Below are 13,048 nucleotides of genomic sequence, written 5' to 3'. Positions count from 1 at the left end.
TGTAATGCCGTATGCTTTATCAAGGATTCAATAGAATCAATCAATTGTTTCACAATTATTGGCACCCCTGGTTTAAAACTTGGTGCAACTACCCATAGCAAAGATGAATGCCTTGAGTGACAGATGACACATATGGTGTCAAAATGACATTACGTTATATTATATTTTACTTCATAGAAAACATTGAAGTATAGTTTTCCTATATATTTGAACATTAAAATCATTATTATCAGAATGTTTTTTTCATATGGAGCCTTTTTCTTTTTTTATCAAGGGTGCCAATAATTCTGTGGCTGTCTGTATATTTTGTTTCTGGTCATCCTTCAGTCCAATACATCTTTTTGGTAGTTTTCAGGAAAATAACACTCTCCTGTAGAGCAGTCGTTCTCAAACTGAATCCTTAGGGACCCCTGTGCATGCTCACTTTTGTTACAATTTTTTGCTCAGTTAAGGCTGTTGAACACAGATATTTAGGTTCTTTCATATTTGTTTTTCTTTAAACTTATGAACACAATGCAGATATGACTCGTTATCATTGGATTGAAACTTTGAATTCTTTGTTATCTACCAAATTGTTAGTTTTCGTGGCCAGATGTCCACACTTTCACAAATTAGAAGCCTATTGATTCAGCTTAGTCTTTAATTTGATCAGTTTTTTTTTAAAATTTATTTTATGCCGCCGTTTGCACAATAACACAACAGCACAATGTGAACATGAGTTGTTTATTCTTCATGGCATGAGGGCATCGACAGCCATTTTTTAAATGTGCCGAAAGAGCGTAAATAGTCCCTTGAAGCATGAAAAGCATCTAATTAAGAACAATTCACAGCTTCCTGGGATTGCAACTGTGGTTGGAACAAAAACCTGCATACCCAGGGGTCCCCCAGGACCGAGTGTGAGACCCAATGCTGTAGAGAATTGTTGCGAAACAGTGTATTGCTATGTTGGGTGAGGGTAAAACAGGATGATGATGAGCTGTTGAATGACATGACATTGGCTACCTTGCCAAAGGTTAATGTTACTGTAGGCCTATCATAAATTGTATGTCCAGGCAGTATAATTAAAGGGGCCATTCACATTGACACACTATTCTCATTTAAACATTAGTAAATGAGAATCAAGCACCTCTGCTCAGAGGTCGATACACTACTCTGATTTGCTATTAAGGACACCACCCGACGACATTGGGGTGACATTGGCTCAGGTGGTCATCTGGCAGTCGGAGGGTTGCCAGTTCGATCCCACCCTGGGTGTGTTGAAGTGTCCCTGAGCAAGACACCTAACCCCAATTGCTTCTGATGAACTGGTTGGTGCCAGTCTCCGTTGTCGTGTGTGTGAATGGGTGAATGAGAAGCCTCAATTGTACTGCGCTTTGGGTAAACGCGTTATATAAATGCAGACATTTACCTTTTACCACACCCTCCTGCGGCCACTAGTTTATTACAAGGGACTTTATCCATATTCAGTTTCCGTGCAATAATAATCATTTCAACTTCAGTGAGAAGTCAACCAGTGGCAGGCCTCATAGTGGGTATGCGTCAGATGAAGAGAACTAAGATCAATCACGTCACTCTTGCATGGGCATATTATATAACCTACCAATTGTGTGCCAGCAATGCATGATAAGGACCAAAATGCTAGCCAACTGGGCAAAGGTTGGCTGCATGGGTCACATATTGAGAAGGCTCCTGCCAACAACGGGATGGCCTTTTGCTTTATCAAACGAGAGCAAGGGCAAGTGGAATCTTTTTTCCATTGCCAAACTTTCCTTAATCAGAGCAGGCCATATCAATGAAATAATCACTACTGACCTGGGATGGCTAAAGTCAGCTCAATAAAACAAATTCATTGAATATCTTCCACTTATTAATGTGTCTGTTCTGAATGGCAGCTTGCGGTCCGTTTGATCTAATCTTGTGTACTAGCTTTGAATACTCTTTCTGTGTTTGCCTGCACAATACATGCAGAACTATACAGAACAGGGCAGGGGAAAGGAAATATTAAAGAAAAGGAAGTAGATGTTCTTCTGCATACCACTGTTGTAATGTGTGGTATTGCGTTACTGTCACCTTCCTGTCACCTTTCACCAGTTTGGCCCTTCTCCACTAACCTCTCTCATTAACAAGGCATTTTTGCCCGCAGAACTACTGCTCACTGAATGTTTTTCTTTTTCTTTTTTTTCCACATCATTCTCTGAAAAACTAGAGATTGTTGTGCATGTACAGGTGGTTACGGTACACGACTGTGTAGGGTTCTCGCATGGGCCACCAAATAACGCAGGGATTTTACTCTCTACGAAACCGGGGCGCCAATTCATGTTATGTTGCAGTATAACTGCAAAAGGTAATCGGTCTCATAAAATTACAGAAATATTATCAGAAATATCTAACCACAAATTTAGTATTTGGAAGGTTGGAAGTTCTTCGAAAGACTGCTTTAACTCGGCTCTCATGTCTATGTGATGCCAAAACAGACACCGGGTTTAATAAAATATATTTATTAAACAAATGTACAAACACAGAACAGATAAACTAACGGGAAGTTAGGAGGGTGTGTGTGTGTGCGTGTGTAAGAGTGCGCGCAAGCGCCCGTGTCCCTTGAACAAAGGAAAGTAAAAGAGGGTGTGTTAGTTATTGTTAGCTGTGAGAAGACTACTTGCGTAGTTTATATATGCGCAAAAGACGGTGAATCAATTCAAGTACATATATATATAGCTAACAAAATACATTCCAATGATGAGACGGCAAATATGGAAACACAGATTCACAAAATCAGTTAAGACTAAACTAGACACTGGCTATGCCTGAATGTTTTTTGTCTTACTGAGTCCATACGCATTGGATCCAAAAGACGTGCTGTACTTATAGGAGCCGCAATGGTGCTGTGAATAATGTCCTGGAGAGGTGCGCAAAGCTGGGGTGTTCCTGTCGCGCGTTGTCATCTGGTCCGCTCGGTTGCTGGAAGGATGTTCGCTGGTCCTTTTTCCGGGTTGTTGCTGTTGTTCGTTGGTGAGCTTTGCAGGGGTAAACTGATGTAGCGTTCCGCGTACACCAGTTTCCACTCGCTATAGGCCTCGAAGTTACTGCAAGGTAAGTAGGTGTGTCCGTAGGCCTGGTAGTGCGCTGTGCAGCATTCAGCCTCTGTCCGAGTCTCGGAGCAGATGAGCTGAAGCGAATGGCCAAAAAGGGTGCGTCGAAAATAAGTGGGAAGAAGAGAAGAAGAGAAGAGGATCCCGAGAACATGTCTTGCTCTTATACAGGAAAGTTTATTGCCCCCGCCATTACGGGATTGGCTGAACTAAGCTAGACATCATGCGGGGTGGACGTCGCGGAATTGTCCTGTGGGATTGTGGGAAATGTGGATCCTACAACTGGGACCCGCAAGGTCGGTGGTAGATCCCCGGTGTAGCCACAATAAGATCCGCACAGCCGCTGGGCCCATGAGCAAGGCCCTTAACCCTGCATTGCTCCAGGGGAGGATTGTCTCCTGCTTAGTATAATGAACTGTACGTCACTCTGGATAAGAGCGTCTGCCAAATGCCATTCATCTAATGTAATGTAATGAAAATCCCAGGAGATCAGCGGTTTCTGAGATATTCAAACCATCCTGTTTGGCACCAATAACCATTCCACGGTTAAAGTCACTGAGATCACATTTCTTCTACATTCTGATATTTTGTCTGTAAAACAACTGAAGCTCTTTACCATGTCTGCATGCATTTAATTGCTGCCACAAGATTGGCTGATTAAATATTTGCATTAACAAGCTGGTGTACAGGTATACTTAATAAAGTGGTCACTGAGCGTACAGTATGTAAAGTTTATGTTTTTGTATTAGAAATAGTGTCACAATACCAAAATTCTGACTTTGATACCAATACCACTACCGAGTACAGATGAGTGTTTTTCCAGCTGTATAAATTGATACTGCATAAAAATGCAAAAGCTGTGTAAGTCACTCTGGATAGGAGCATCTACAACACTTGTAATGTTATTAAATAGGTCAAATTAATTGCAGCTATGTGACATTGGGCACTGTGGACATTGTTGATAGGTAACAACATAAGATGGACAGAAAAATATTGTGTGATACCATGTGACTTTCTGGTCATCTACCACACCCTACAAGGCTGTTCAGTCTCTTCTACCAGGCCTGTGCTTATTTCATAAGCACCCTGACCTCCAAAAGGTTATAGAAATAAACAAGCCTAATCCTGCCTCCCATCAAATTTGACTCATTCTAGAACCTCACAGGCACAGTCATTTCTGCAGTATAGATTAGAGCCATTTGGAAATTCTTTCATTGTTTAATCCTATTTCATTAAAATGAAGTGTCAAAATACAGAAATAATAAATATGAGGTCAGCTACATTTTAAAAACAAATACAGTAGTATAAATACATAAATTACCTGACACCGACTGAATGATGTATCAGCTGACCGCTGTCACAGATATCTCCTACACAAGCAGCTATTTTTACGTGTCGCACGTAAATGTTTCCGCATGTTTACAGCCACCATCATCAGTCATCAGTCAGGGAGGGTCAGCTGATTGGTTCCCTATCAAGAAGCAGGTGGCTTGACATTAGACTGTTACAGTATCTGGTTCACATCATAGCAACATTGCCCTTTTATTTATATGTCATATCAAGTCACTTCCAGCAGATGCAACTCTCGTGAAAGTCACTGGATTCTCTTTATCTCTGTAGTGAATAAGCAAATCAAACATCAAGCAAATGCTGAAAATGAATGCAGTTTACAGTTTACAGATCTTAAACACACATCCAAGTGATTGTTTCACACTATCTTTAGGCTATTGGTCAGAGCAAGGATCTGTGACTGCTCAAAGTGTTCATTGGCACACATAGGGATCATAATCACAGCAGTGTAGCTATAGACAAGTTCTTTGTAGGACCTGGAAATAAGTTCCCACCAGCTGTTTACATTGCAGTCTTACTCATTTGTGTTTCACGGTACACCAAAACAATACTTAGTTTTAAAAATGGTTTGGAATCAGCAGGGGTGTCTCCTGCATTGTGAGGATAAAAGCTAAAACTCTTCTAACCTTACCAAATATCCATGTAGCAGATACCCCGACATTCAAGGAGTATAGACTAGAGACTGGTTCCAAAATAAGCTAGCTGGCTAGCATAATTAAAAACCAAAGGGTCCATTCACATTGACGCACTATTCCCATTTAAACGTTATCAGGGTTCATAGACATTAGTAAGGGACATTATCAGGGTTCATAGACATTAGTAAATGAGAATGAAGCACGTTTAAAAATAGGCCTACCATTTATTTTCACTACTGTCATTTTTTTTCCCCTTGTGGTTGAGTCATCCACATCTCTAATTATTGTTGTATTCATATTTATATAACATAAAAAACTGTGACATAATAAAACTGCTAAATGGCAATGCTGGATTGTTAAAAAAAAAAAGACTCCCTGCTAGCAAGGGCAGCAGTTTAGATGCCTATCAGCCTCTTTACAAAGCAGGGCAATAAAACTCCAGCCTCTCCCTTACCACACTCATAGTTTATAAACCTTACCCCGCAACAGACTCAGACAAAAAAAAGCATATTTGATATTTGAACAATCCTTGATACCATTTCTCTATGTCAAATAATTATGTCCCTGGCACTGCGGTAGCACACGGTTAAGACATCGGACCTTGACGTAGGCATCAGTTCAAAGCAGTTGCACACCGGGATCTGGGGTTTGTGCCCCAGGCGTGCTAAATCCAAGAATGGCTAGCGCATGAGTATTGCTGCATACAAAAAGCTCCCTGGATTGCTCCGGAATCAAGGTGCATAGCATGAGTCAATGTGGCTTGAAGGCAAGGTGATCTCCTTACGGCCACCAGGGGACGGGGTTGTAGCAACGGGGGTCCTCAACAAGTGATTGAAATAAACAGGGTACAACTGGCAACCAAATTGGGAGGAAAAAATAGGAAAAATATTAAACTTATTTATATATATATATATATATATATATATATATATATATATAATATATATATATATATATATATATATATATATAGTTCCAATATAAGAAGAAAAATATACAATATACAATTTAGAAGTTGTATGAAGCACACTTTTTTTGCACGTCTGTCTGACATATTTATAGTTTGGTACAAATATAAGTTTGTTTTGCTAATTATTTGAACATATTTATGGAACCAAATATCCCTCCTGGTTATGAAGCTACAACTTTTTTAGAAAACTATATATTTGCCGGGAATATACCTAAGTGCGAAATGCATTGCTAGGTCATTTCAGTTCCAAACTAATGTAAAACATGGTAAGCTTCCAACAAGGTATAATTTGACATATTCAGGTGACGGACAGTTAAGGAATATCGCTGCGTTCGCATAGCAGAATTAATACACACGTGCTTAATTACAGGATTTGGACTGGCTATAGATAAATCTGTAATTGTACTGGCTACCGGGGCTAATGGGGCTCTGGTTAACCTCATTTTTAAATAAAGTTTCATTTTAAATGTGATGCAGAATGGTTAGAAAGCATTAGGGTGAGTAATACTTTTTGGACACTTTGGGCATGCTAAAACATACTCCATATATGTGAATGAAACACACATGTACATTTTCTGTACATTTTGTACCAAAAAATAGAAAAAAAAAGCTTTTCCTAATTTTCATGCGTCTGGACATTTAGTTTAGTATCGGATATTGTGGTTTCTGTACTCGGTAGTGGTATTGCTATCAAAGTCAGAATTTTGGTATTGTGACAACACTATTTCATACTGTACGCTCAGTGACCACTTTATTAAGTAGACTTGTACACCAGCTTGTTAATGCAAATATTTAATCAGCCAATCATGTGGCAGCAACTAAATGCATTAAAGCATGGACACGCAGCCAATATGTTCAGCTGTTCTTCAGACCAAATGTCAGAATAAGGAAGAAATGTGACTATGACCGTGGAATGATTGTTGGTGCCAGGCAAGATGGTTTGACTATCTCAGAAACTGCTCTCCTGGGATTTTCTCAAGAGTTTGCAGGGAATGGTGTGAAAAACAAAAAACATCCAGTGAGCAGTAGTTCTGCAGGCAGAAACAAGTTGTTAATGAGAGAGGTCAGAGGAGAAGGGCCAGACTGGTTGAAGCAGACAGGAAGGTGACAGATAACCATGCATTACAACAGTGATATGCAGGAGAGCATCTCTGAACACACATGTGTCAAACCTCTAAGTGGATAGGCTACAACAGCAGAAGACATCTACATAAGTCTAATAAATACCTAATAAAGTGCTCACTGAGTGTATATCTAGCCATTGTTAGCCAGGTTTATAGCCTATGATATATTTAATGACCATGCACTGTAACTGAACACAACTAACATTTACACTTGTTAATTAATAAATGGCTCCAAAGTAGCCTATGCTGCAGAAAATTCTATTGAAAAAACCCCAAAAAAATGTATCAGTGCAATACAAAAAAGATTTATATTCCCAGCTAAAATACACTTTGTTTTTTTTTGTTTTTTTTTTGTGTGACAATACTCAGGTACTGTATATCACGGGTATTGTTGCTATGAATAGCATTCTAGCAGGTAGAACATATATAGTATAACTATTTTACCCATAAGGTAATGATTCTGTGCTGTAGAGTGAGTTTAGTGAAGAGCAGAGTTTAGTTCCGTGCATCTAAAAATTAAGCTCTCTACCTCCTCTAATGCTCTATGTGCACCATAATACATTACAGCTGCAAAACAGTGACAGAGCTAGTTATCAAGTTCATATATTGATTTAATAAAAATGAAAGAGGGCATATAACCAAAAATATCTCCATGAGGGCAGTGTCTGTTAATGATAAACCGCAGACTGCCATTTTTCCTGTATCACTGATATGTGAAAATGTCTATTATATAATAGAAGGTAATTTCAGGGCAACTCAGCACTGTCATGTACATTCCCCTCCAAAAGTATTGGAACAGCTAGGCTAATTCCTTTGTTTTTACTGTAGGGAAGAATACAATTCCTGCTTGTGTTCTTGGATAGTCACCTAACATGTTAACCATACTCAATGATCAAGGGGGGTTAAGATCAACTGTTTACTGTTTGCTTTGGTGACAATGACCATTTGGTTTCATTCCACATCATATGCATAGGTAACAATGTCTGTTTGTCTGCCTGTCACCCAGTCAGGGACAGGAACCTGCATTGTGGGGTATAAAGCTTATACCCACACAATACTTCTTTGTAATTGCCCTGCCTTGCTTTTACCCGGTATGCTTCATACTGTAATTAAGACTATTTTTTCTGTATAATAAATTGTTATTAACCTGAATTTTGGACTACAAGGTTTACTTCACAAATGACCAAATTCCTACATCGCTATATACTGATGACAAGTTTGAGTTTGAGGTCAAAATATGTACATTAGATGACAGATCCAAATGTCAGCTTTTAATTCCTGGTATTTGTATCTAGATTTGATAAACAACTTAGAACATATTACCTTTTGTATCAGACCACCAAATTTTTAGGTGAGCAAAAGTATTGGGACATGTGACTGACAGGTTTTTATTATTGCCCAGATGTGTCCTGTTAGATTGATTGGTTAAACAATACATTGTTCTGAATGCCTAACTACTCTTGGTTTTAGCCTTGGATTTTGCCTGGGAAGACTGCATTTGTGTTAGGAAAGATAAACCAACATGAAAAGCAGAGAGCTGTCTTCGGGAGAAAGGCAAGCCGTTTTGAAGCTTAGAAGAGATTGTCCATACTAAGCTTAAGTCTGTGTTTGTGAAACCAGCCCTAAGGCTTCACAAATTATTTTTGTGCAGTTATTGTAAAGTCATGACCATTGTAATGAAGCTAAATGTGCATTCCTGAATATGCTTTGTAGTCCACAAGATAACAGCTTTATGAAATGATAAGTAAAGCATATTATAAGCCATTCATAATGCTCTATGTAATTTTAATATAATGAAAATGTGTTATGCTCATGAATGTATAATGAATGCTTTATGAGAGAGTTATATTTAATACCTACACTCACCAAGCAATTTATTAGGTTTTAATTAGACTTATTTTATTTTAGACTTCTACTGCTGTAGCCTATCCACTTAGAGTTAGGATGCATTGTGTGCTCAGAGATGCTCTTCTGCATACCACTGTTGTAATGTGTGGTTATTTGCATTACTGTCAACTTCTTGCAGATAGGATTGACACTTCTCTGGATTCGCACATCCCTACACACTGGAGAGACACAGGCTAGTGCTCTGCAGCAAATGGCAATGAGTCTGTACCGAGACTAGGAAACAGGGACCTTTATGGAGTTAACACATTACATTACATTACATTACATTACATTACATTGTTGGCATTTGGCAGACGCTCTTATCCAGAGCGACGTACAGTTGACAGGAGACAATCCTCCCCTGGAGCAATGCAGGGTTAAGGGCCTTGCTCAAGGGCCCAACGGCTGTGCAGATCTTATTGTGGCTACACCGGGATTAGAACCACCGACCTTGTGTATACAAACTACGCTACAGGCCGCCATAATCGTGACACAGCTTTGCACTCGGAGAAACCAATGCCTGGGAGCCTCCCAGTGGCCCAGAGCAGAACCACACTGGGCCACCACCTAGTCACATCCAAGTCAATCTCCCTTCAGTTCAGTCTGGTTTCCTTAAGCAGACTCTTAACATGAAGTCAACATAATATGGGTTCCTATTCATTGGAATTGTCAGTGCTACAGCACAAGAGCATCAGGAAGAGGCAATGACCATTGCAAACGTCCAGGCATTCATCTTGTAATATAACCATTTTTATTACTTTAATTTTAGGATGGGGTGAAAAATGGCTGCTACATTATAAAATGCATTAGCACAAACAGCTGACATGGCCTGATATAACGTGAATGTGCAATTATCATGAAGACTATTCTAAAAGCATGAATGGTAAAAACCTTGACCTCAGCCCTGCCAAGCTAGCTTTTTGCAGGACAGTGGCAGGTGACCTGAGGGGGAAAAACGTTGTCAGAAGCTTTTAATCAGATCAAATGGTTTCCTGATTTCTGCTGACTGTTAGAACGTTTTTTGGAATCTGAATCCAAGCAGACTCAAATCCAGAGGTAGCTCACTTAATGGTGGTAATCCCACCCTGTCACCAGAAATACTGTGTGTTGACTCATTCATGAAGGGTCACTTCCTCATCTTAAATATTATCATTCACAGAGCAGGATGTTTGCAGAAACTCAAGGTGCTACAGCAGTGGCCTCCGGGGGTTTGAACCTTCCACTCAGCCTGCTTCTGAACCATTCACTGCCAACCCCGAAACTACAGTTCCCTGAAAAATTTGGCCAGCTGTTTCTTTCTATTATTACATATTTGTTGTAATGAATGATTTCAGGTCTGTAGATAAAATGTAATATTAAACAACGGGAGCCTGACTAAACACAAAACAAATTTCTATTTTATTTATTTCATGAAATATAAAGTATCAAACAGCCAAATCAACCCTGGGAAAAAGTACATTTAGCATCAATAATTGTAACCAAATACTTAATTTGATATTAGTATTTTGCATCACTGCAGAGGAATTTTAGTTGACTCTTCTTTGCAGAACTCGTGAAATTAGGTGATTCAGACAAATTGGAAAGTTTCAGGTCCTTCTTTTTCACGGCACTGTATAACCTGTCCCTGAGCTACCAAGGCTTAATGAGCCACTGGCCCTATTGACCAATTACACCATTAGAGAGGAAAGCAAACACTTCAGACTGAAAGGGAAGGTCCATTAACTAAAGAACTAAAGTGTTTCTGGGGAGCTCATTGATATACACTCACAGAGAACTTTATTAGGAGCATCTGTACACCTACTTATTCATGTGATTATCTAATCAGACAATCACGTGGCAGCAGTGCAATGCATAAAATCATGTAGATCTGGGTCAGGAGCTTCAGTTAATGTTGAAATGAATCATACATACAGATGGTAGGGTCAGAATTTGGTGCCAACAGCATGAATCCATGGACCCAACCTGCCTTGTGTCAACAGTCACACTGCCTATTTGAGGATTGTGACCATGTGCAGCCCTTCATTGCCACAATGTACCCTTCATCTCATGGCTACTTTCAGCATGATAATGCACCATGTCACAAAGCAAAAGTCATCTCAGACTGGTTTCATGAAAATGACAATAAGTTCAATGCTCTCCAGTGGCCTTCCCAGTCACTGGAATCCAACAGAACAACTTTTGGATGTGGTTGAACAGGAGATTCACAGCATGGATGTGCAGCTGACAAATCTGCAGGAATTGTTTGATGCAATCATGTCAACATGGAACAGAATCTCAAAAGAATATTTTCAATATCTTGTGAAATTGAGGATGTTTTGAGAGCAAAGGGAGGCCCTACCCAGTATTAGTATAGTGTTCAGTGAGTGTGCATGTCAGCATATCATCAGAGCAGGCTGATTTACACACAGTCTCTGACATCATCAGGAGTGGGCTGCAACAGGTGATACATGACATGCTACAATGTTATAGAAACCTTGTGTAATATGTCGTTTGTCTGTCTTCCATTACAAAACATAATTCTCAGCATAATTTTGTACAGAACATGTCTGAATTACACCATAATTCAATAATAATCAATAGTAATCATTAATAATTCATCATGCTTTTTATACTTGTTGAACCAGGGGTGAACTAGTTTTAAGTAGCACTGCAGTGGTGCTTAATTGTTATCAATAAAGATAAGACATTTCAAACTAGAGAATTAAAAATAACAGCATAGTCCCTTAATGTAGAAAAGTGGTTCAGCCCTAACACAGGTCTTCAGGCTAACACTCATCTGTGCTATTCAACATATTAGACCGCAAGAACAGCAGAACAGAATGTTACATGTTTGTATATAAACAGACTAGCACATGATGGACTGCGCAAGGTTGCTTATTCTCTGGAGATGGTGAACTATGTTTTTACTATAAGCAACACAAAATTCCATGCTCTCAATATTTTTCACAGAACACACCTTCCAGTTAACAAAAACAAATTGTAGAAAAAAGGTTAGGGTCAAAAGGTAAGCAGGATACGATAATAGTGGCCATTTTGTGCAACTGCTGAATATTGTTCCACTCACATCAGGCTACAGTGTGGGATATATATGTATTGTGCATGAACAGTGCCCTCTGGCTGTTAGACAGCACATATTACCTGTTACATAGTTAATGTTAAATGGTACAACATATAGTAGCACATTTCAAGAAGTGTGCAAACCACCAAGTGAATCACTGAGTCTCTTATGGATCATAGAGGTGATGGGATGATCTACTGTCATTAATTCAAATACTTTTTGCTGATCTCACCAATGAAATTTGTTTGTTTGAGATCTTAGGGAGAATGTTATAGATCTTAGACAAATAAAATGCCATTTCAGCCTCCTTCTGAAATGCTGTCTTGACACACAGTACAAGCCCCTCTTTAAAAACATATAGCTGGCTTGTTCAAAGCTATTATTTGCATAATTGGCAACAAAAGAGAGGAATGACCAACTATTTGAGGTGTGAGAAGTTCATTCATGTTGTCAAGGTCGGCCTAAATACCCCTCTGATGTGTAGAGAAGGAAAAATCCCAGTTTTACAGCCTATAAAATAAATATTATAAAATTACTTGGATATCTAACTCATTACATTGTGTAGCAGGTAATGAGTACACTGCTTATGACCAACTCACATGCAGTGTTCAAGGCGTGACCGGGCTTGTGTTTCACTGAGAGTTGATCACACTCAATTATTCTGGCTCTGCATCCAGTACCAGCCTATTCCTGCTCTCTGCTAGTTCTTTCATGTCCTCTTTGATGATGGAAACAGCAGCAGATTTTTGACTTAATTTATATTTAGATATTTGAGATTTTCTACTTGTTTAACTTATTTTATAATAAGGTACATTAATTGGCATTAACAAGAATTATTTGACGTACAAATGTATTATAAATTTACTTTTCATTATAATGTATTTGTTAACTACTTACTAATGTATTAGTTACATTAATATTTATACATTAGCAAA

Source organism: Conger conger, chromosome 2 (genome assembly GCF_963514075.1).
Source record: "Conger conger chromosome 2, fConCon1.1, whole genome shotgun sequence".
NCBI lineage: Eukaryota > Metazoa > Chordata > Actinopteri > Anguilliformes > Congridae > Conger > Conger conger.
The sequence above is the reverse complement of the archived record's forward strand: the minus strand, read 5'-3'. Positions refer to the sequence as shown.